Below are 22,752 nucleotides of genomic sequence, written 5' to 3'. Positions count from 1 at the left end.
TATCCCTCCTCCACTTTCTTCTTTGGTAATTACATTTGCTTTCTATGTCTGTGTCTATTTCTGTTTCTTAAATAAATTCATCTGTATTACTGAATGAATTCTTTTGTGACCTTAAGGGTTCCTGGGTTAAAGAGCCCCTCTGGCTTTGTTACAGAGAGACTTCTGAACCAGCAGATCCATTGCTGTCAAGATTCGGGTGCCTTGAGTGAGCAACTTCCCTCCCTCAGATGTTGCTTTAAGAAGACTTATTTCTGCTTGGCTGAGACAGACTCCTAATCTCATTTAATGTTTTCAAAACCCTGTACCAACGCACAACCTGCTGAGGTCACAGGACCAGCAGGTGGCTGCACCGGGATCCGGAGCCAGGTCCGCTGGCATCCTTTTTGCTGTGCCCGCTAAAGCTCACAGACCCAGCCTCTGCTTGGAGTTCAGCTTTGCCGTCACCAAGACTCACAGCCAGACTTTTAGCTTCACTTTCTTCTGAGGTTGTAACATGGCTTTGAAAAGATATTTCAGGAAAATCAGAAAGTGGTAAAAAAAAATTTTTTTGAGGTACAGATTCATAGCAGACTTCAGAAACTCTCTCTCTTAAATAACAGCTTTACTGAGATATAATTTACATACAGTGAAATTCACCTTGTACAAGAATACAGTTGAATGGTTTTTAGCATATTCACAGAGTTGTTGTGTAACCATCACCACTATCTAATTTTAGAACATTTTCAGCACCTCCCAAAGAAGCCTCATACCTGTTAGCAGTCACTCCTAATACATCCCTGGCAGCTACTAATTTACTTTCTATCTCTGTGGATCTGTCTATTCTGGACATTTCGTTTAAGTGGGGTCATATGATATGTGGCCTTTTGTGATGGGGCTTTTTTCACACAGAGTAATGTTTTCCAGTTTCATCCATGCTGTTGCATGTATCACTACTTCATTCTTTCTGTGGATGAATAATATTCCATTGTATGGATACACCACACTGTCTGTTCACCAGTTGAATTGATGGATATTTGGGTTGTTTCCACTTTTTTGGCTATTATGAATACTGCTGCAATGAACATTCATGCACAAGTTTTCGTATGGATATGTATTTCCAGTTCTCTTGGGTACAGACCTCGGAGTGGAACTGCTGGATCATAAGGTAACTCCATTTAACATTTTTGGAGGAACTGCCAGACTATTTTCCAAAGTGGCTGTACCATTTTACAATCCCACTTCCGGAAACTCTCTTTTGGTTTTTATTGATTGGAATGGGTTTGCAGATACTGATGATTTGTTTGAGCTTCAAGCCCAATTTGGCCCAAAGCCTCAGAGGAAAGCTCATTGCATTGCAGGACTGGATTTTAGCTTGGCCAGAGAAGACCTGTAGCCTTCAATTTTTCACCCTAAGTATTCTGTAATAGAAGTCAGTAAAATATAGTACAGCCTTGAATTTGAGTTCTTGAGTAAGAGCTGTGATCCAGCACAGGAAGAACAGTTTAGAATAGTGCCTATCTTGCTTTGAGTCCCTTATGTTGTGACACTGGGACAAGGATTTGAAGTGATCTCAGGAGATACTTGTTAATGAATGGAGCAAGTGAGAGAGGGAAGAGAAGGAAACTGATGAGTGTGCTACCAAGCAGGTCACTACTGTGGGCAACCGGAGCTCAACTCAGCTGGAAAGCTCCGGCATCCAGTGCAGAAAATGTCTTGGAGTTATCCTAATGGGGTAACAAAGAAGCTGGAGCATTTATGTACCAACTCCTGGTCTCCAGTTGGTTGAGGGCTGCTTCTGGGGTAGGAGCTCCTTGGGATTTCTGGTTTGCCCTGCACACTGGCCTAGCCTGCCCCCATACCCACGGCAATGGGTTGCAAGGTTTGCTCTAAGCATCCTTTGGTGTGTGGAGATCTACAGGAGGAAAACCAACAGCATCAGCCATGGGGCTAATCCAGACTGGAATTTGAGTCACTCATCCGTGGCCATCTCTACCTACATTTAAAAAGGCTTGATCACAGTGTCATGTAAAGCTGCCTCTGTTGACTTATATATATATATATTTATTTTTTAATTGAAGTTGGAGGCTGTTCTTTAAGAAAGAAAAGAGTAGGGCAATTGAAAGGTACTTGCTGAAGTAATCAGAATTGAGAGGCAGGAATAGAGATGGAAATCAGAATCTTCCTTGAGACAATTTAGTGGGATAATCAAGGGCTAGGAAGTGTGCCAGTTCCCCACAGATTAGAACCTCTGGGCGCCACAGATGCCTGAGCAGATGTTTATATTTAGGCCCAGCAGAAGAAAGGACATTTGTAGAAGAAGTTCCCAAATGCCACTGGAGACCAGGGTCACCTGGGGCACATAAGAAAAACAGAGGTCTGCAGTCTCACTGCAGAGTCTCCAACGGTGGGGCCCAGGAATCTATTTTAACAAGTACTGTGAGTCCCTGACTGTGAGTCAGATTTGCAGACCTCTGAGAGGAGACAGGAGTGTGGTAGATAAATTTCCAGATGTTTTTGGAAATAGACAGGAAAACAGATAATGTAGTGTGCTCCCTTCTCAGCCTTCCCCATGGCCCTACTTAGATTCCACTGGCTTGTGTTTGTAGCTAGCCCAGGCCTTTTGTTCCTCCCTGCCACCCCAACCCCTGCCACCCCCAGCTACAGTATCCGGCAGGAAGCTCTGTTGGGGTTGGAGTTTCACCCCCAGAAACTGGGAATCTCAGACCTGTGTGGTCCTCTCTGTGATGCATGGTCTCAAACAAACAAAAAGAAACAATCAAACAGACAAGAGTCTGGTCAGTTGAAAAGGAAACAAGATGAGTTGCTTTAACTGGTGTCTCTAAAGACATGAAAGGCCATTACATCTTCTCACTCCCCATTGAACTTTTCTTAGTAAGTATTATAGCTGATTGTGTCCCCCCCAGACTTATGTTGAAGACACCCCTCCCCTCCCCAGTACCTCAGATTGTTACCTAATTTCGGACAGGGTCTTGGCAGAGGTAATCCAGTTAAAGTAAGGTCTTTAAGGTGGGCTGTAGTCCAGTATGACTGGTGTCCTTATGAAAAGGAGAAATTTGGAGACACATGCATTCAGGGAGCAGGCCATGTGAACGTGAAGACGGCCATCGACAAGGCAAGGAGAGAGGCCTGGAACAGATCCTTTCCTCACGGCCCTGGAAGAGACCAGCCCTACCTCCATTTCGGACTTCCAGCCTTCAGAACTGTGAGACCATAACATTCTGTAGTCTCAACTACCTGGTCTATGGTGCCCTATTATTTAGCAAATGCACATAGTTTCTCGCCAGTGGAGCCTACCTCCCCAATTTCTCTGTCTGTCTTTTCCCTCTACCTTCACTGTAGCCCCAGACTCTACCATCTCCTTGGCCTCCTGCAGTAGCTCTTAATGTCATTGCCTGAAGTGCAGCAAGCCAGACACTGAGATGTGGAGGTTTGCAGCAGAGAAAAGGTTTATTCACCAGGAAGCCAAGTAAAGAGACTGGAGAACAAGTCTCAGATCTGCTTCCCTGAATGCGAGGGGCTCGGGATATTTACGGGAAAAGGAGCATGGTGATCCTAGGCATGGGGAAAGGTGAAGTATAATTGGTGTGGTGTACAGGTGCATCTGAGTTACATGCTTTGTCGTGGGATGTATATTTAGAAAGTGTCGGTGTCAGCATGATCTGAGGGTGGAGTTTTGGGTCCTCAAAAGGTCATTCAGGTCACTCACACAGGCCCAGCTGAGTGGTCAGTGATCTCGACTGATTTGAACAGGGCAAGACTAGCTCCATGTTCCTGAAAAACAATTTAAGCAACAGTTACTATAGCGACTCACAGGTCAGCAGTGGTATCTCTAAGTGGCAGTCTGAGGAGTCTTATGATGTATTACCTAAGCTATGTGATGCTTGGTGGGTATGCAGTTTGCAAGAACAATTAAAGCAAGCTTAGTGAAGGCAGGTTACAGAATATTATTTATTAAGCAAGTTACAGTTTAAGGGATCTAACTGATTAACTGCCCTTGGTTTCACTAACCTGCCTTTCTACTTTCCTTCTGATTCCCTGCTATTTTCTCTCTGCCCAGACACCTGCATCATGGTTTATAAACACACATGTGACGGTGTCGCTCCCCTCCTGAATACTCTTCTGTGGCTCCCTATGACTTTCAGAGTAAAGAGCCAGATCCTCAGTCACAAGACCCTACATAGTTGAGCCTTGCCTGTCCTTCAGTTTTACTGCCACGTCCCTTCCTGTGTTCCCTCACACTGGTCTGTTTTCGGGTCTGAATTAGCCTTTCTTCCATCTCCAGAATGTCTGCAGGAATGGTCCTCTTCACCCTCTCCTCCAAGCTGATTCCCCTTCTTCCACGAGGCCTCAGTTAATGCATTTCCTCGGGGCATGATCAGGTTCGATTTCTTCTGTCGTGTGCTTTCCTAACATCCTGAACTCTTCCATGGTAGCAGCCACGCATGTGTAATCGATCATTTGTGTAATGATTTATTTGGTGTCTTACTAGAATGTAAACTCCACAGAGGCGTGGTCTTTGTTCTGTTTGTTCCCTTCTGTATCCCCAGCATCTGAAACAGCACCCGGTGCACAGTAGGTGTTCAACCAGCATTTGCTGCATGAACAGATGAATGGACAGGATCCCCAGAAGGTCCCAGCCCCGTTCGGTCTTGTTCTTTCTTGTTTCTCTAGCACCTAGTGCAGTGCCCAGCACAGAGTAAATTCCCTGTGAAGGTTGGGGAGGGCAGTGGGTGAGGAGGGAGAGGAGGGGATGGGGTGACCAGTTGACAGGACTGAATATCATCAGACAGAGCTTCCCTGGGTTGAATGCCTTCTCAGGGAGCTCTCGGTTCCATGGGGGACATCTTCTTTCTGGGAGACAGTCTGGCATCACTGCAATGGGGACACACCCAGAGGGCTGCTTGAGTCCAGTCAAAGAAATGGGGATCCCGGGTGGAATGGAAGAGAGGATGGCTGAAAAGGATGAAGGAGAGAGCTTACGGCCTTTTGGATGCTGCTGAGGAGACATTTTTTTTTTTTCCGGCTTCCCTCGTCCTGCTGGCTTGAGGGCCATGTGGGGATTTAGTGCGAAGGTAGCAGAAAGCTCACCAAAGAGTGTTCCCAGCACGCGAGGTGACCACTGCAGAACCCTTTGCTTGTTGGTCTGCATGCTTGGTCTTCACCGTGGTGTGTGTTGTGCTGGGGTTCCCCTGGGCTCCCCCAGTGTCTTCAAACCAACTGTGTGCAGAGTTTTCTCATGGGCTACAGTGTGGTATGTCCATGTGAAGCTTCAACTTTAAAAACAAGTTCCTTTTCTCCCAAGACGTCCAGCTCTTCTAATTTCTGGGAAGCTTGAATTTGTCCCAGAGCTTCTCCAGCAGACAGGCCCCATTATTCAGCGAGCCCCCAGGGCCTCTTCCCGGCAGGTTGGCCTTGCTAAAGGCATCCTTCCTCTGAAGCTCTTCGTGCCTCAGCTCCTTGCATTTCAACACACTTCAGCACATCGTCAGGCTGTTTGGGTTTGAATAGCAAGGCAGTCAAATGTTTTCGAGAAGAGGAGGGGAAATCCCACACTCACCCCACCAGAGCCTTCTTGGGAAGCATCCATAGGCCTAGCTTGGTCTCTAGATTGGATCTAGGGCTGAGAAACTGTCCAGATGAGAGTGCTGGTGAGAGGCCATGGCTTCTCAGGGCTCGGCCTGATGTGGTTCCTTTGGCATTAAGGAGTACCTCCCTGCTTCCAAGGGTGCCTTCCATTTCTTCTTTCTCCCTCTCCTCCAGCAGCAGGGCTTGATTCAGGCATCTTTGAATTAATAACTCTTCAAGCACAACATAAATAAGATATAATTGGAGGGAAGGTGGAAGTGAGAAGATGGGAAGATTTACTATATTAAAATGCTCACTGTGGTATCATGGAAATGTGTTGGGATAATTCACTGAGATGACTTTGTGCTCCGCTGATGCTGCTACAGTAGAATCAGAAAGACTGCAAGCAGTATGTTTGGGCTTTTGGTATTTTTCTCCATGTCTAGCCTCTTTCCGAGTAAGCCTCTTCTTGTCTCAGGTGGAGTGAACTGGACTCTGTATCTCAGGTAAGCCTACAATGAAGGAACACATGCCTTCCTCACTTTTGCTCCCAGGACCCATCAGCTCTTTGCAGCAGGCTCACAGTGTTCCCCTCCAAAAAACAAAAACAAAAACAAAAAAACACCCAAACCTCTCTATGCCTCAGTTTTCTCACCTGTAGAATGGGGTTCACCCTCATGGGGCTGTCGTGAAGATTAAGTGAGTTACCACAGGCAAAGCACTTAAAACAGTGCCTGCTACATAGTAAGCACTCAATGAACGTTAGGTATTAATACCATCACTCATGTATAGAGTCAGGGGAGAGAACTATTAAGCATGTATATCAGTCAGGGTTCTCCAGAGAAACAGGACCAAGAGCGTCCATATCTGTATGTATATCATCATATAAATATCTGTCTGTATTTAAACCTGTACTACACTCCCCTCCCCATATATCTGTATACATTTATTTCAAGGAATTAGCTCACGTGATTGTGGGGGCTGGCAAGTCTGAAATTTTCAGGGCAGGCTGGCAGGCTGGAAACTCTCAGGCCAGAACTGATGCTGCAGTCCTGAGGCAGAATTTCCTTGTCCTTAGGGAAACCTCAGTTTTGCTCTTAAGTCCTGTCGATTGATTGGAGGAGGCCGCTCAGCGTGGACGGTAATCGCCTTTACTTTAAGTCGCCTGATTGTAGGTGTTCACGACATCCACAAAATACCTCTGCAGCAACACCTAGATTAGTGTTTGATTGAGTAAACTAGGTACCACAGCTGGGCCAAGCTGACATATAAAGCCGGGCATCAGAGCGTGACATCCCTAATCCCGCTAGCTTGTCCCCATGCACGTTGCTGTACTGACCAGCAGTATCTGACCTCCAGGGAAGTTTCCTTTCTTCTCTCACTGCCTCTCCTGTTAAGTTCCCTCCCCTCCATTCCTGACCTCTGACATGGCTATTCTCTTTCTTGCTTATTTCCTCTGTGGGTAAGGGAATTGGGGGGTGATTTTGGGTTCTTGGGGTGGCAGAGGGGAGGAAGACCAAAGAGCGTGTCTGGAGGCGTGGAGGCAGCCTGCTTCTTTCTCCCCGTTGACACTTGCTGTTAAAAGAAAGAAGAATCAGACCTCATCCACCGCCAGCGTGAATCTTATGCCAGAACTCACGCAGCTTTTGGAAACTCATTCAACTGAAAGTGTGTCTGTCTCCTTCCCAGTCTTGAATTATGTTAACAAGCCCCGTTTCCTTATTCCTTGCTCCATCCAATTTCTTTTCCTTGATCAATAGATAGGGGAGGGGAGGGCTGCCCTACCGGATGACTGTCACCCAGTTGGGAGGTTTGACTGGAAGATGAGGGCCTGGCTTGCATTTCTCCATCAGTTAAAAAGTGTGTCCCACTCCCACCCCATCATGGGCTTGTGACTCTTTAGCAGCAAATTCCTGATTACATACAGCTTGTCACAGTCTCCCCCAGTTGTAAAATTTTATTTTAAAACACTGTATGCTCCAAAATATTTACAGATGAAATTTATACTGTTCGGGATTTGCTTTAAAATAATGTGGGAGGGGAAATTGGCTGAAACTGGAACAGCCACAGATAGATAATTGTTGAACCTGGGTGGTGGGTACATGGGGGCTCAGTCGGTTATACCGTTCTGTGTACTATTGAATATGTTTAGACCATTTTCCATAATGAAAAATTTAGAGAAAGAAAGAGGAAAAAAACCCCACATTATGAAGTCTGTAAGTATGTTTCCAAATAGTGTTTCTCAAGAATATTTTCAAGCTTTCATTTGACTAAAATTTCAGTTTTTAATATATTCTTAACTCTTAAGAAACAAGACGACAGGACATGCGAGTCTAGAACTGGGGTCGACAGACTCTGTCAAGGGCCAGACAGTCCACATTTTTGGCTCCATGGATTACATAGTGTAAAAGCAGCCACAGGCAATGTGTAAATGAAGACACATGGCTGTGCTCCAATAAAACTTTATTTATGAACACTGACATTTGAATTCCACATAATTTTCACATGTCACCAAATAGTCTTGTGATTTCAAAAAAAATCACTACAAAATATAAAGAGCATTCTAAGCTTGCAGACCTTACAAAAACAAATGCCCTGCTGGATTTGGCTTGTGAGCCATAGTTGGAAGACCACGCTACAGATGATGGTTTAACAAACTGGGGATCACCGACCACGTAATTTGGTCTCCAAGGCTCATTTGTTTTCTTGAACAACCTGGGGAATAAAAGTTCTCCTGTCATCTCTGTGCATGTTCTGTGTGTCTATTCTCCTCCTGAATTCTCTGATCATCTTCACCATCGCTGCCTGTCTCCTCACCACTTAATTCTTCTTTTGGGATTTTATCTTGTGCCTTTGCCTGGAGTATATTCCTCTGCTGCCTCATTTTGTCTAAATTTCTATTCACATATTTATGTAGGTTAGTTGCATTTCTCGACCTTGGAGGAGTGGCCCTCTGTAGGAGACATCCTATGTGTCCCAGCAGTGAGCTCCCCTCTTGTCACCCAAGGGCCAGGGTCCAGCTGGTCCTAGGGCAGAGTCCGGCCTGTGTTTGGGGACTCCATGCACAGGCTGTGGTTACTTCTGGTGTCTGCCCCCTAGTGGGTGAGGCTGGACTAGAGACTTGTGCTGGTTTCCTGGTGGGAGGGGTTGGTGCCTGCCCACTGCTGAGTGGGGCTGGATCTTGGCCCTCTGGTGGGCAGGGCTGTGTCCGGGGGCATGCCTAGAGGCAGGTGTCTGCTGGGGCTCAGAAAGTCTGCTGATGGGTGGGGCTATGTTCCCACCTAGTTAGTTGTTTGGCCTGAGGCATCCCAGCATTTAAGCCTACAATCTGTTGGATGGGGCCAGGTCTTGGCACTAATGACCCAAGCAAGATGTCAGCCTCCAGGAAAGCTCATGAACCCTCTCCGAATGTCTGCCACCAGCTTTTATGTCCCCAGGGTGAGCCACAGCTGCTGCCCACCTCCCCAGGAGACCCTCTAAAACCGGCAGGCAGGTCCTGTGAAATCACTGCCTTTGCCCTAGGTCCTGGGGCATGTGAGATTCCGTGTGCTCTCCTTAAGAATGAAGTCTGTTTCCCCCAGTCCCGTGGAGATCCTGCAGTTAAGCCCCCCTGGCCTTCAAAATCAAATGCTCTGCTCTTCCCGATGCCAGAATCCTGGCTGGGTAGCCTGATGTGGGGCTCAGAATTCTCTCTCCTGTGGGAGGGCCTCTGCAATATAATTTTTCTCCAGCTTCTGGGTCTCCCACGTAGGAGGTATGGGACCCAATTATATCGAGAGCACACCCCTCCCACCATCCCACTGTGATTCCCTCTTTATGTTTCTGGTTGAAGAAGATCTTTTTTGGTAGTTTCCAGTCTTTTTTTTATCAATACTTGTTTAGCAACCAGTTGTGGTTTTGTTGTGTTGATGAGAGGAAGCAAGCTGGTGGTCCTACTATTCTGCTATCTTGACCGGAAATCCCCTCTGTGCGTGTTAACAAAACAAAACAAAACAAAACAAAACAAAACAAAACAAAACAGAATAAAACACCGAAACCAACTACAGAGTAAGTTGACTGAAAAAGAACCAAATAATTAAGATGTGACAAAAGTACACAAGTGGAGGTTTCTTCCTTCATTGCCCATTCCCTGGCCCACTGCCCAGAGGTGACAGCTGGGGTCCCAGTCTCCAGGGATCCCAAGACAAACTCCTCCATCCTTCTTCCTCCCCAGAAGGCCAGACTTATTCTATCAGTGCTTCTTCGAGGACTAAGCATGAAACAAAGATTAGCTGACCATCTCCCCAAATATAAAGAATTATACACTTTACATTTTGACGATCAGTCCACCCACGGGCAGGTGAACTCTTTAAATTGTTAAACCAACCAAATGAAAAGGGAATGATTATATGTCGGACCTGAACTGTTGTATGTCAGTGTTGCTCTAAAACTCCGTGGCTCATGATCCCCTTGAGCAGAACCTCATGGAGAACCTTGGACAGACCTTTCTTCCTGCCTCAGCTTCCCCTGTCTCTCTGGCCGCCCCCATCTGGATCCCCAGCCACGGGGAGCTAGGTTGTCTGATCAATCTGTGGGTCTGATGCCTCTTACTGTTTTGTTCCCTTTCTTTGGTTTTTCTTTTGATTTTCTAAGAGTGGACACTAATTTGACTCTCAGCTTCCTTTGTATTTTTTCCTTAGGGAATCAAACCAGGCTATTTTTGTTCTTGAGATGGTGAAACACATTGAAAGTAGAGAGGAAAAAAGCGTGAGAGAGAACACGCCCTCTGCTTCCGTTGGGATCCTCGCTGGCTGTTCCTGAGTTTTCCATGGAAAGCACTTAGATACTCAGAACAAAGTCTAAGTGGTTTGTGTGCTGAATTTTTCTTTTAGAACCAGGAGGGAAGAACCTCAGGGATTAGCCAGTCCAAACCCATCCCTTTATAGATGGAGAAACCGAGGCTCATGAGGTGGAAGATGGGAAGTAGGGGAGGCATGCATAGGTGGGAGGGAGATATATTTGAGGGAGGGTGAGCAGGCCTGGAGCCTGGGATGGAGAGCAGGAGGTGCTGCAGGTGTGTCATGGATGAGAGATGAGCGGTGAGGGGCCAGGCTGGGATAGTCCTTGAAGGCTAGACCTAAGACTTAGCCTCCTCTTGGGGGTTAAAAGGCTATTAGAAGGTGTAGGCAGGGAATATTGTGTTCTATTGTGCTTCAGAAAGATCTTTCTGTGGAAGAGGGACTTGTGATGTGGGGCTGGAGGCTGGAGACTTGGGGATTGTTGAGGAAGGACAGACAGCAGATGTGGATGTTTGGCAGCAGGTGGGCAGAGGGAGAGGATCATGGTATAGGAGGGAGGCAGAGCCAAGGCAGGGGGCTTTTGTCCAAGTGGGTAGATGAGACCTTGGAGGTGGTGACCTGGGGCCAGGTTGGGGAGCAGGGGAGGGCTGAGGTGGCAGGTGCTGAGGGAGTTTAAACCCAGCTACAAAGGCTGACCTGTGACACTCCTGTTCATGGTTAAGGCCCCTGACCGTAGGGGCATTGGCCACTGAGAGAACAAGCCAGATGGGTGAATTTTGGAGACCCCAGGGTTTCCAGTGCCCCTCTGACCTCCCGATACCCACTCATTCTCCTTACTCTTGAAAGTAGAATCAAGGAGGTGCTGGCTACTGTTTAATGATGGTTGATGTGAAAATAAAAGGAAAACCTAATTACCAAAAAGAAAATCCACCCACTGGGTGTCTGGAAGCATCCTCTCAGCATCCCTGCGTTTATTCTGACATCTTTGGCCAGGTTCCTTACGTGTTACCAAGTGCCGCTCCAGGCATATATATTTCAGACCCTTTCCAATCTCTGGCAATTCGTTTCTTGGCCACTAAGCTGGACTGAAGCAGGAATACTTTAATGTACTTATTTATATCTCATTGGTTACATAAGTTCCCTCGTAAGTGAGCTCCGTGATCCCCCAGCGTGTCAGTGTGAAAGCTTAAATGGACTCATCAGTTTCTCAGCCAGTCTTCCTGGAAGGTCAGCCTTGAAGTAAACTGCACCTTTGCCACCACCGATCTTAGAGCCCTTTCACCACTTCCTTTCTTTCTTTTTTCCCTTTTACCACTTTCACCTCATTTTGATTCATAGAATCATAGAGTTACAGTATTTGGATCAATTTGAGAGAGGAGGTGAGGGCAGTGGAGAGGGGGCCTGGATGAATATGTGGAGAGTCGCCAGAGTCTGGCCCCTTCAGAGAGCTGGAGCTTGTGGCGGAGGGGCCGAGACCCGCATGGGCTGGGGGTGGATGCACGCTGGTCACGGGAGGGTTATAAATGGGAAGATGGCACTGCCAAGCTTCATCCGAGGAGGATCATTTTGGCTGCATGGTAGGGGATTGCGTGGTGGGAGGAAAGGCAAGTGCTGGTCCTGCTGAGTGAGACCAGCTCCCACGCCCTATCGGAGCCAGCTCGGATCAGCTTCACGATTTCAGAGCCTGGTGCGAAGTGAAAAGGCAAAGCATCTTATGCAAAATTTAGGTACAATGGGATGTTTTTCAGCCATATAAAAGAATGAAGTGCTGACCCCTGCTGCAGCATAGATGGACCTCAGAAACATGGTGCTAAGTGAAAGAAGCCAGACACAAAAGGCCAAGTAGTGTACGATTCCATTTACATGAAACTTCCAGAATAGGTGAATTCATAGAGACGGAAAGTAGGATAGTGGTTGCCAGGGTCTGGGGACAAGGAGGAGGGAGGAGTGACTTTGAATAAGCATGGGGTTTCCTCTTGGGATGATGAAACTGGGGACTAGATGGACGTCGTGGTTATACAAGATCATGAGAACACTAAATGCTGCTGAATGATCTGCTTTAAAATGGTTACTTTTATGTTATGTGAATTTTGCCTCAATTAAAAAAAACTGCATTCCCAGGTGATGTGGATTAGGATGTGGAATTCATCAGAGGTGGAGGGCAGGAGGGTTGTGCTGGGGAGCATTATTCGGCCGACCACACCCTTCTAGAGTGATGTTGAATTCCTAAAGTTTTCTAAAAAGCTTAGTTTCTTGACAGGGTTCAGAGTGGGGTTTTTTTTTTACACTTTTTAGATAAACTATCTTTCTGCTATTGTGCTTGTATGTTTATGAAGATCTGTTGATGTATACAGGTGGCTTGGATATTTTGGATGGACATTATGAATTCCATGCCAGGATTATGTGTCATTAGCTCCTTTCCTTACAATTCATCTGGTCTGCAAGACAGAGGCTGGTTATAAGTGTTACAGAAGACTAAAGGAGAACAAGGGCGGGCTTTGAGTTAAATTATTTATTTGACTCATCACAAAATTTGAGAATTGCGGGAAAGCTTCTCCAAGCACCCTAATGATCTCCCAGCTTGACTGCAGTGCTTTGAGTGAAAGGCGCTCACTACTTGTCAGAGCAGATTACCCCAAGGTTGAATATTTCAATGCCTAGAATGCTCTCATTTTCCTGCAGTTGAAATGTGCCTCTCTTCGCTTCATACCCACAGGTCCTGGTTCTGTTCTCTGGGGCCCACTGGTTACCCTTCTGCAGGGAGGTGAAGGCAGAGGTCTGGTCCCTTCTTAAAGCTAAATGTCCCCTATTATCTTGCCAGCTTCTTCACAGTCCGTCCATCCTCCCCAGGGAACAATGAAGTTATTCACATCCCTTTTCCAACCTACTGACCAGATCCCCTTCCCGCATCCCAGTGCCCCCTCCTCCTCCCCTCTCCCCAGACTCCTTCTCAGGGTGCTGCCCTCTCCTTCGTTAGGCCACCTCTGGTAGAAGCCCTTCTTTTGATTCTTTACTCCCAGGTGGGGCGTAGGATCTCTTAAGAAAAGAAAGGCTTATCTGAACCTGCTGACCCTCCCTGAAAGGGAGTGGGTCTGTCATGGGCTGAACAGTGTCTCTTCGCCCCCTACATTTATATGTTGAAGTCCTAACCCCCTCAGTACCTCAGAATGTGACTATATTTGGAGATGGGGCCTTTAAAGAAGTGATGAAGGTAAAAATGAGGTCATATGGGTAGGCCTTAATCCAGTAGGATTGGTGTCCTGATAACAAGAGATCAGGACACAGATGCGCACAGGCCTGGAGGGAAGGCCTTGTAGGGGACACAGGGAGAAGACGGCCATCTCCAAGCCATGGAAGGGGGCCTCAGGAGAAATCAGAGCTGCTAAAACTTGATCTTGGCCTTCTAGCCTCTAGAATTGGGAGAAACTAAATTTCTGTTGTTTAAGCTCTCCCATTCTATGGCAGCCCTGGCAAACGAATACAGGGTCCTCGTCATCATAACCTCCCTAGGCCTCTCCTTCCTTTCCCCTTTTCAGAGGGTCACTCTCTAGACGCCTCCGCCTCCCACTAGTCAAGGGTAGAGGAAGTAACTTCTGGCTGAAGCAGAACAAAACAAAACACATGGTTTAAGTTCCTAGCAGGCCTCCCACTGGATTAACTCATGGCAGGGCCCTGACAGCATTCTGTGCTTCTCTAGGAAGTTGAATCCTAATTTTAGTGTCTTGCTCATGGATTCTCTCATCCCCTAACTGGACCATGGGATTATTGTCCCTGGTGCCCAAAGTAGCAGCCCTGACTCACCTAGTTCCTAATGGAGGGAAAATGGATTTAATAAGCCTGCCAGCAGGGGCTTCTGATAAACAGCATGGATCTGGCTGTGCTCTAGCAATACTTCTAAGTGCTTGGGGCCCAGGGGGTGGATCCAGACATCATTCCTTATCGCTCAGTGGCCCAAGGGACTGGGTAGGGCCTGATCTCCAAAATGAAGCTGGAAGCAGGTAGCCAGGGTGGTTTTCAAGCACTGGCAGCTTGAAGTCCCCATCCTAGCAGATCCTAGCCACACAGGGTCTTAACATGCCTTCATGGAGATTATTTCTGCAGGGTACAGGGTTTTGAAGCTCATTATTAGTTGGATGCCTGAACCACATTCAGAGTAGAACAAAGTTCACCTTTTTCTGTGGGTTCAGCCAAGTTGGTGTCTCAAGGCAAGAATTGATTATAAAAGTTGAGAAAGGCCAGTGCAGAAAGCAAACACAGCCCTCTGATTGGCTGAGCTAGGTCGCCGGGAGCAAACAAGACAGAAGGACAGGAGGTAGGGGTCTAGGAGTGAAGGTCCCAGGATGGACCCTTATCACTGACAGCAAGCTGCCTTCCCATGTTCAGTGCTATTGGCCAAAACCAGTTGTCTTGGTTACAGAGCCCGTTTTCTTATAGGAGCAAAAGGGCAGGTGTATTAATGTCTGTTTGTGTGAAATGCAGGTGACATGGAGGAAATCAAGGGATTCAAACAGCTAGGGGTGGGGATTTTTGAGATGGCTGAGGCAGGATGATTTGCAGGGTGGCGGGAGGATCAGGAAGGTGCAAGTAATGAGGTGTTTCTATTGCTTGCCCCTCGCTGGCTGATGCTTAGCTCTGAGCCACTTTGAGCAGCACTGATCACTAACGACTTGGGTTCTGAGATTCCGGACTCCCTGGGTTGAGATCCCATGCACGTTGAGGCTCCCTGAGCTGATGTTGCTGACTGGATAAGGTCTGTGGCTGCTGAGGTTCTGATCTCCAGGGAGCCTTCGGTGGTGTAAGGCCTAAAATTAAGGCACAATTTGATGGGTTGCCTTGATTATCTGGTGAAATATCTTGATTGTCTGAGGGGCCTTGAGTGGCCTAGCTGCAAGTTTCCTTCCCCTCTCTGTTTCTGCAGTTAAGGTCTTCTTGTCAACAACCTTCCCTGTTAAGGAGACCGGGTGCAGTTCCTGCTTACTGCCCTGCGCCTGCCCCCTTCAGTAGCAGGTTTCAGTTCTCTACTAGATTGTGGAATTATTCAAACAAGCCAATCCCGTCATCTCTTGGGAACCAGGGGTCATCCCACCCTCTTGATACTGCAAAGCCTGCCTCCCACAGACGCTAGTTGTTCTCTGTGTTCTGGAGTGCAATGCCTGTGTGGCCTTGAGTGATGTGCAGCGTTCTCCTTACCCAGGCTCTGAGTGTATACGATCAGTCTGTCAATCCTGTCTGTTTGGTGCTGGGTGTTATTTGGCCTTCCCCACGACCCTATCTCTTCCTCATCAACAAGGTGAGTAGGAGATGGTTAAAACAGACTCTCCCCAGCCATGCCTGGCAGCCGTCATGTTAGGCTCTCTGGAGAGTGGAGATGCTGTCTCATTTAGTTTAATTAAATCTTTGATTTGCTCAGATCAAGTACCCCTTGGGCTTGAGGTGGGCACCCTTCAAGTGGGCCCCTTTCTGGGTCAAGGTGGGCACCCTTCAGGTCAAGCTTGGGTACCTCCATCCTCTCACCTCCAAAGTCATTCTCTGTCCCTTCGTTTGATCCAGGGTACCGGGCCCAGCGCCTTAGGGGCTCTGCTAGCAATCCACAAGCCTGCCTCCTCTTTTCTCCTTCGAGGCACTGGTAAAATAAGACCCCCGATGGCTGTCTTGGTGTGCCAGCATTCCCATAGTTCAGATGCTTTCTTTCTAGATGAATGAATGAATGAGCAAGAGGGAGAACTGACTCTGTATAGTAAGGGAATTTGGCTTGATGTTCTCTATGGGTGTGTATTAGTTAAGATAAAAGGCACTGCTGTTATAACAAAAGGTACCAAATAATATGGCTTAAAGAGCAAAGACGTTGGTCTCCCATACAATAGTCAGAAGCGACGTTCTAGGTCAGGAGGCAGCTCTGCTCCACGCAGTCATTCAGGAGCCCAGGTTGATGATGCCTCTGCCATCTTCATGTGGCTTCCAAGGTCGCTTTGGTTATCACCACCCAGCCAGTAGGAAGGGGTAAAGTGTTCCAATCCAGGGCCATCAGGGCCATAAATTCTTTGTAAACAAGTGAGACAGAAATGGCACATGTCATGTTTACTCATATTCCATCACTGGAATGGGCACATGGCCATCCTTAGCCTCCAGGGATGCTGGGAGCTGCAGTCCCTAGCCAGATGGCCATGTTCCAATCACAACAACTATGGAACAAAGGGAGAATGGATTTGGGTGGACAGCTAGCAGTCTCCCCCACAAAGAGCCACTTGATGCAGATGAAGGGATACAGGACTGGGAGTCAGTAGATGCTGGTTCAAGTCCTGGCTTCCCCTCTTGTTAGCTATGCGCTCTTGGCCAAGCACCCTTCCTCTGTGAGCCTCACCTTCTCCATCTGCAGAATCAAGGTGCACACAGCCCTGTTTCCCTCACTGAGCTGTCCTGAGGGTCAAAGTGAGATGACATGTAAACTCTAAATTGCTGGCAAGCATGAGGTATGCTGATGTCCACGGCCCCTTCTAGCTTGACATTCTGTGCCCCAAGGGCAAGGGGCTCTTGCAGTGGTATCCTGGTCACCTGTGATGCTCATCTTCAGTGTACTGACTGTTTATTAGGAACCAGAGAATCACTGGGGTTTGAACTGGGGACTAACATCAAGTGCTCAGGGTTCTGCAGCTGGCAGATCCCTCTAGGGGTGCCTGCCTCCACCTATTCCTAGCTTTAGGAATTCCTTTCCTCTTCTGCATAGAAAATTGAAAGAACTCAGGAGGATTTGAGTGTATGTAGTGGAGGAAAATAAGAGTTGGGCAGGCGAGCATTAGAGCTGGGGTTTTCAAGTTAGGTCCACGGACCTTTGGAGGGAGATAAGTCTGGATTCTGGAGTTGGCGAACTCCTTGGAAGGGCAATGCAAACATTCTGTGTGTGGTGCACGTCCTTTTTTTCTTTTTTCCTCCAGGCCAGAAATTCCATAAAGTTACTGGAATCTCAAAGGGCTACTTGATGCAGGAAGGTGAAAAAGCTCGTGAATGATAGACAGTTTCAATCAATGCCCTATATATAAAAAGGACAATGGCCACGTGGTCTGTGTTTAGAGAAGGCAACTCGGAAGCTCAGGGGACAGGGAGCATGTTTTCTGAGAAGGACATGTAGAGAGAAATTGTGCTGCTCGGTGTGGAGGAGAGGGTTGGGGCACACGGCTAGGACACGCATGTGGTTATCAGATAACTGCAGGGCAGAGTGGCAGGTGCCGTTGGTGCTCTGCTCACATCCCCTATGCTTGAGGCTCTTGATCATGCTGATGGCTTCTGACAAGTTCCTTCAGCTCTGAGGGTTTTCTTTGGCTGCAGAAGCTCGCTGGTGTGTGGGGAAGGTTGAAATGCTGGGGAATTTACACCCCTGGGAGCAACACCCATCCAATGATGCCTGGAAATTGGTGGGTAGAACCCCAGCTCCCTCACCCCTTGGGTGGGATAACTCTCGGGGTTGTTCTGTAACAGCAGTGAAGAATAGAAATAGAATGTGAGCCATTGATGGGAGCCCAATGTACTTTTCAATTAAGGTAAAAAGAAACAGGTGAAACCAATTTTAATACTGTATTTTAACCCAGTATGTCAAAAATATTGTCATTACAATACATAATCAATATAAAACAAGATATTTTACTTTTTTAAAAATACAAAGTCTTTAAAATCCATTGTGTATTTTATATTTATTCCACATCTCAGTTTGGACTAGCTACAGTTAAAATATTCCATGTATTCCATAAACCCACACGGCTAATGGCTGCTACATTGGTCACACTGTTCTGTATAATTTCCCAGCCGTTCCCCAGAGGGATTAAGCTACATTGCCCACAGTGGTAACATACTCATTGATTCCTCCCATATTTCCTCCCTTTCCCTGTCTCAGTTCCTCTTTCCCCAACCTCCAGAATCAGGGTCTGCTTTTGGGGTTCCCTTTCTAAGAGAGGCAGTCATAGGACCAAGGATGCTCCAGAGGGTAGCACTAGGACCCATAAGTGAACGTATCAGGAGAGCTTTTGGAGCAGCACCAGAGATATTCATTCATTTATTCATTCATTCACTCATTCAGAAATATGTGTTGAACTCTTGCTGTGTGCCATGCACTGCTGGGGAGCAGGTACAAAGCTCCCCATCACAAGAGGGGACCAGGAAGGTGCAGGCTGACTTCTTGGTGGGGCAGCTCCACAAGCACTTCATGAATCAAACTAGGATTTTGATCACGTGCTGGCTGGCATCCTTTGCAGCCTATAGATGCTGCCTTTCGTGATTCATCTGTGCCTCCGTGAAGCTTCTTACATTGTTAATTGCCTGGCTCCCATGGCATGTCGCTCCCTAAAGCTGCAAATCAAGGTTTTTGTGACATTTCTTCTCCAGCAGTGACTTGTGATTAGGTTGTTGTTCCTAAAAAAGGTCCATCCCTCATCATCTTTGCAATTTCCCTTTGATTTTCTTGTTTGGCAAATTGCTGTTCTCCAGATAAAGACTAGTTTGCAGTCTACTCACTTTCTCCCTTCATTACTCAGCTGGAAAACACACCTAAGACTCCTGTGGCTGGATGGGACCTCAGAGACCATCTCGTTCAATGCCTTCATTTCAGAGATGGGGAAACGGAGGGCTGGAAAAGGGGAAATTGCCAGCTCAAATTCACATGGTAGAACAGTGGCTCAGCTGAGATGGAAAGGAAGTGCCTGGAGTCTCTGTAATCTCTTTTTCTAGCTCTTTGCCTCAACCTGGCCCAACCCATGCCAAAGCTACACGGTCTGCATACATCACTGGCTGGAGGGTGGAGTGTGCCCCAGGAAGGAAATGGCTCTTCTCATGGTGGGGGAGAATGTTTTTCCATCTTGCATTGTCCTGAGGCTTTTGAGGGTGATCCCACAGTAGTTACGGCTTGAATCAGGATTCTGGCTCCTCCTTTGACTGCCATGAAACTCTAAATGGGTCTCCTGGCCTCTCTGAGCATCAATTTCCACTTCTGTAAAGTGGAACACGGTAGCTGTTACATTAGTTTGCTCTGGTGATAAAGAACAAGTAAACCCTTGTTGCCACAGAATCTGAGTTTTTTAAGATAGAGACGCCAGTCCTATCTTTTCAAACAAAAAGCAGAGTGCATTCTATACAGAGGAAATAGCTTGAGCAAAGTCATGGAGATAGTGGAGAAATTGGTGTTGCAGGGACAATTATGAATGAGCATTTTGAGCTTTCTTCCTGATCCCACAGGGAAGAATCCTGACCCGCTTGGTCAGCTCCTGGGCTCACCTTCCTTCGCAGCATCCAGGTGAACTATGAAATGGAGAGAAAGCACTTAAGCTGTCATAAGATTAAGTCCATCTACCCAATACAGAGCTAATGCAGGAATGTGTGGAGGCAGTGAGAAATAGAAAGGCCTCATGGTTTGGAGGCCAAGAGTGAGTGAAGGAGAGAGAGAGTTTTGGAAAAGGGATACACTTGGGATATTGAAAGCAACAGTGATAGAGGAGGTTTTAAAGATGTTTGTTGTGTGTTAAGAATGTACATACTTATCCCTTTGAAATTCTTTGAGAGCTTGAGTAAATATTTGCAGTGCTCTAAGTTACTTTTTGGTTGCTGGACTGTTTCTTTCAGTTTAACACTGTGTTGGTCCACATCCAAACTCTGAGTTACATGATGTTTGAAATTGAACTTGTGAGTAGCTCGTGTCAGGATCATTGGAAGGGAATTGGGTGGAGAATATCAGTATGTGAAGTTGTAAAAGATGGCAAGAGTCTTCAGATGGTGCTGAACTATTCATATTCCCTAGGTTACCTGGGTCCTGCTGCTGAGTTCTTCCCCTAGCGAGTGTGTATGGGAGTAGTAGTAATAATATTTGTTCACACTTACCATACACTTACCACATGCCTGGAAAATTCCTAAAGAGTTTTACCTATGTTATCTCAGTTATCTCCACAACTACTCAATGAAGTAGGTATTATGATCATCCTCACTTTGTAGATGAAGAAGTTTAGGCATGGAGAGGTTAAGTGACTTGCCCAAGGTTACTGCACTTAGAAGTGGTGGGGCCTGTATTTGAATCTAGGTAGTCTGACTCTTAATAACTATCATAAGTATCAAAGCAATTGTTTATAAAGGGAGGAATGGCTTTGGAAATCTCTGCAAGGTTTTTCTTACTCTTTTTTCTCTTTCTTCCTCTCCCCTCCCCTCCCCTCTCTCCTTTGTGAGGGACTTATCATGGCATTATGTGGATTTATTGGATTTATAATATGGTTTACAGAGGCAACAGTTTTAGTTAAAGAAAATTGGTTTCCTTTTCAAAATGTCATGTTTCTCATTTTCTCTCAGCATCTTGGGCTTTTTTCAAGCTCCCCTCAGCTCCTAAGTCATTCAGAAGCATGTTTCACAATTAGAATGCTAGAAACCCTCACCAGCCAATTTGAGATTTGTGATTTGTTCAAAAAGACACTTAAAATAAACCCAGGAGTTGATGTTGAAGGAGAGGAATGAGTGGGAGCTAGAGGGGCGAGAAAAAGAAGTAAATGTGAGGCTGTTGGGCATCCCCAGGGATTAAGGACTCCATTTGCCCATCCATAAACTGTCCAACCATCTGTTTATCTGCCCTTCCAAAGGTACAGACATCCTCATCCGTCCATCCATCCATCTTAGAGTTTTTTCCCCCTTTCTCTAACATCTTGATGGAGTGAAGAATTTCTCAGGAATCAGTCTGGAATGGTTGATTTATTACCACTTATTAACGTCTTCTATATGTCTAGAAACTTTATGAACACATTCAATATTCCCAACAACCCTAAAGAAATGAGGCTCAGAGAAGTTAAATATTTTTTCCCCAAATCACACAGCTAATGAGAAGCAAAATAGAAACAGAAGGTGGAGGTAGGGGAGGGTTGGGAACTGGCACACGGTTTGCCCTTGACATAAGCCAGGTTCAGGGGTGGAGGGGACTGATCTACAGAAGATGCAGACATAGGAAGTTTAGTCAAGTCCAGAGTAACCACTAGCATCCAGTTAGCTATTGCTGCATAACAAACCACCCCCAGATTCTCACTTCTGTCATTCAGGAAATTTCAGAGGTTTAGAGGTTACCATTCAGGTGCTGGGAACAAAGCCTAGACCTCTATTTGGGAAAAGCTAAATTCTTTACTACAAAAAATTAGTTTGAGAAGTGTTCATTTAGGAAGAGGGGTGGCAGAGAGGCAGAACCTTGTTGTTTTGATCCTCAGACTTTCCCCTTGGTAAGCTTGGAACAGAATGGCACATTAATTGGCTCTCCAGTCACAATTGTTAAATTTCACCCCTCGTTTTCTTTCTCTTTCTCCTTCCTGCCCCACCCAAAGCAGAATTCCTAGCCTTTTTCATCTGTGCAGACCCTCCCATTAGTTTGGTGAAGCCTGTGAATCTCTGTTCAAATATAGACTCTTTAAATGCATAACAGATACATAGAATTCCAAAAGAAACCAATTGTATTGAAATATAGTTATCCAAATGTTAAGAAAGCAAACTTATGATATTGTAATATATGTGCTTCTTTATTAACCCTTTAACTGTCAACCCAGTGGAGAGGTAAACAATTACTGTGATTTCAAAGTAGTGTTGAATGTAAATATTTCAGAATATATGAAATATGTAGCAACTGTTAGGTGGTGTGAAAACATCCCTGGGTTTAATTGGTGAAAGCCAGTTCTTTCTAATACCACTGTGGTTTGTGTTCTATATTCATAATGGAAGAAAATGCCATATTTCAGTCGGAGGTTGGTGAAAAAAAGATGTAACTTCTTCCTGTCCAAGTTTGTAGATCACTGAATTCTATCCACACACCCTTAGAACCCAGGTTAAGAAGCTCTGCTTCAAAATCTTACATGGTATGTACTTATTTTTAAGTGGATACTGAGTGAAAACTCGAATTGTTCTGAGACATTTTTGAGAAGATTGCAAGAGTCATTGAGATAATTGGAGGCACCCTGGAGTTGCACAGAACTTGACCTGGGACTTGGTGCCCTCGTGCCTGATGGATTTACGGCTAAATGGGAGTGGGACTGTTGATGGCCTATAATCCCCGCATCTGGAAAAGTTATGTTGTGCGACATGGCTCAAAGGTGGGCTTGGCTTTTCCCATTATCAGTAATGACATTTAAATTTACTCAACCTGAAAGCACTGGCCCAAGGCCACGGTGAGGATGGAAGAAAAATACATGAAAAATTTTAGGAAAAGCTGAAAAGAAAGGAGCTGTGTGCAGCTTTTGGGTAATCCATTTGTAGCCACCCGGCATCACCGGATCCATCTGGATAAAACCAAGGTTTCCACCATCTTTCGGACAGAACAAGACCCAAGAGCAAGACTAACATTATAAGAAAAGGCATTTCCAGCATATCCCACAAAGATTTGGTTATGTTATCATTTTGTGCATAATTTTCACTG

At 46.1% G+C, this 22,752-nt stretch overlaps 1 long non-coding RNA gene across 1 annotated transcript; it reads right to left on the bottom strand.

Annotated features, from left to right (window-relative positions):
• Nucleotides 1–9,108: 9,108 nt before the first annotated feature.
• LOC116657812 lies at nucleotides 9,109–22,529 on the bottom strand. Its single transcript, XR_004312930.1, has 3 exons — nucleotides 22,294–22,529; nucleotides 15,611–15,617; nucleotides 9,109–9,119 (listed from the first exon to the last, which is right to left on the bottom strand). It is a non-coding gene; the product is annotated as an uncharacterized LOC116657812 (long non-coding RNA).
• Nucleotides 22,530–22,752: the final 223 nt, after the last annotated feature.

The sequence above is a fragment of the Camelus ferus genome, chromosome 19 (genome assembly GCF_009834535.1).
Source record: "Camelus ferus isolate YT-003-E chromosome 19, BCGSAC_Cfer_1.0, whole genome shotgun sequence".
NCBI lineage: Eukaryota > Metazoa > Chordata > Mammalia > Artiodactyla > Camelidae > Camelus > Camelus ferus.
Note: the sequence above shows the minus strand (reverse complement) of the source record. Positions and strands in the feature narration are given on the sequence as shown.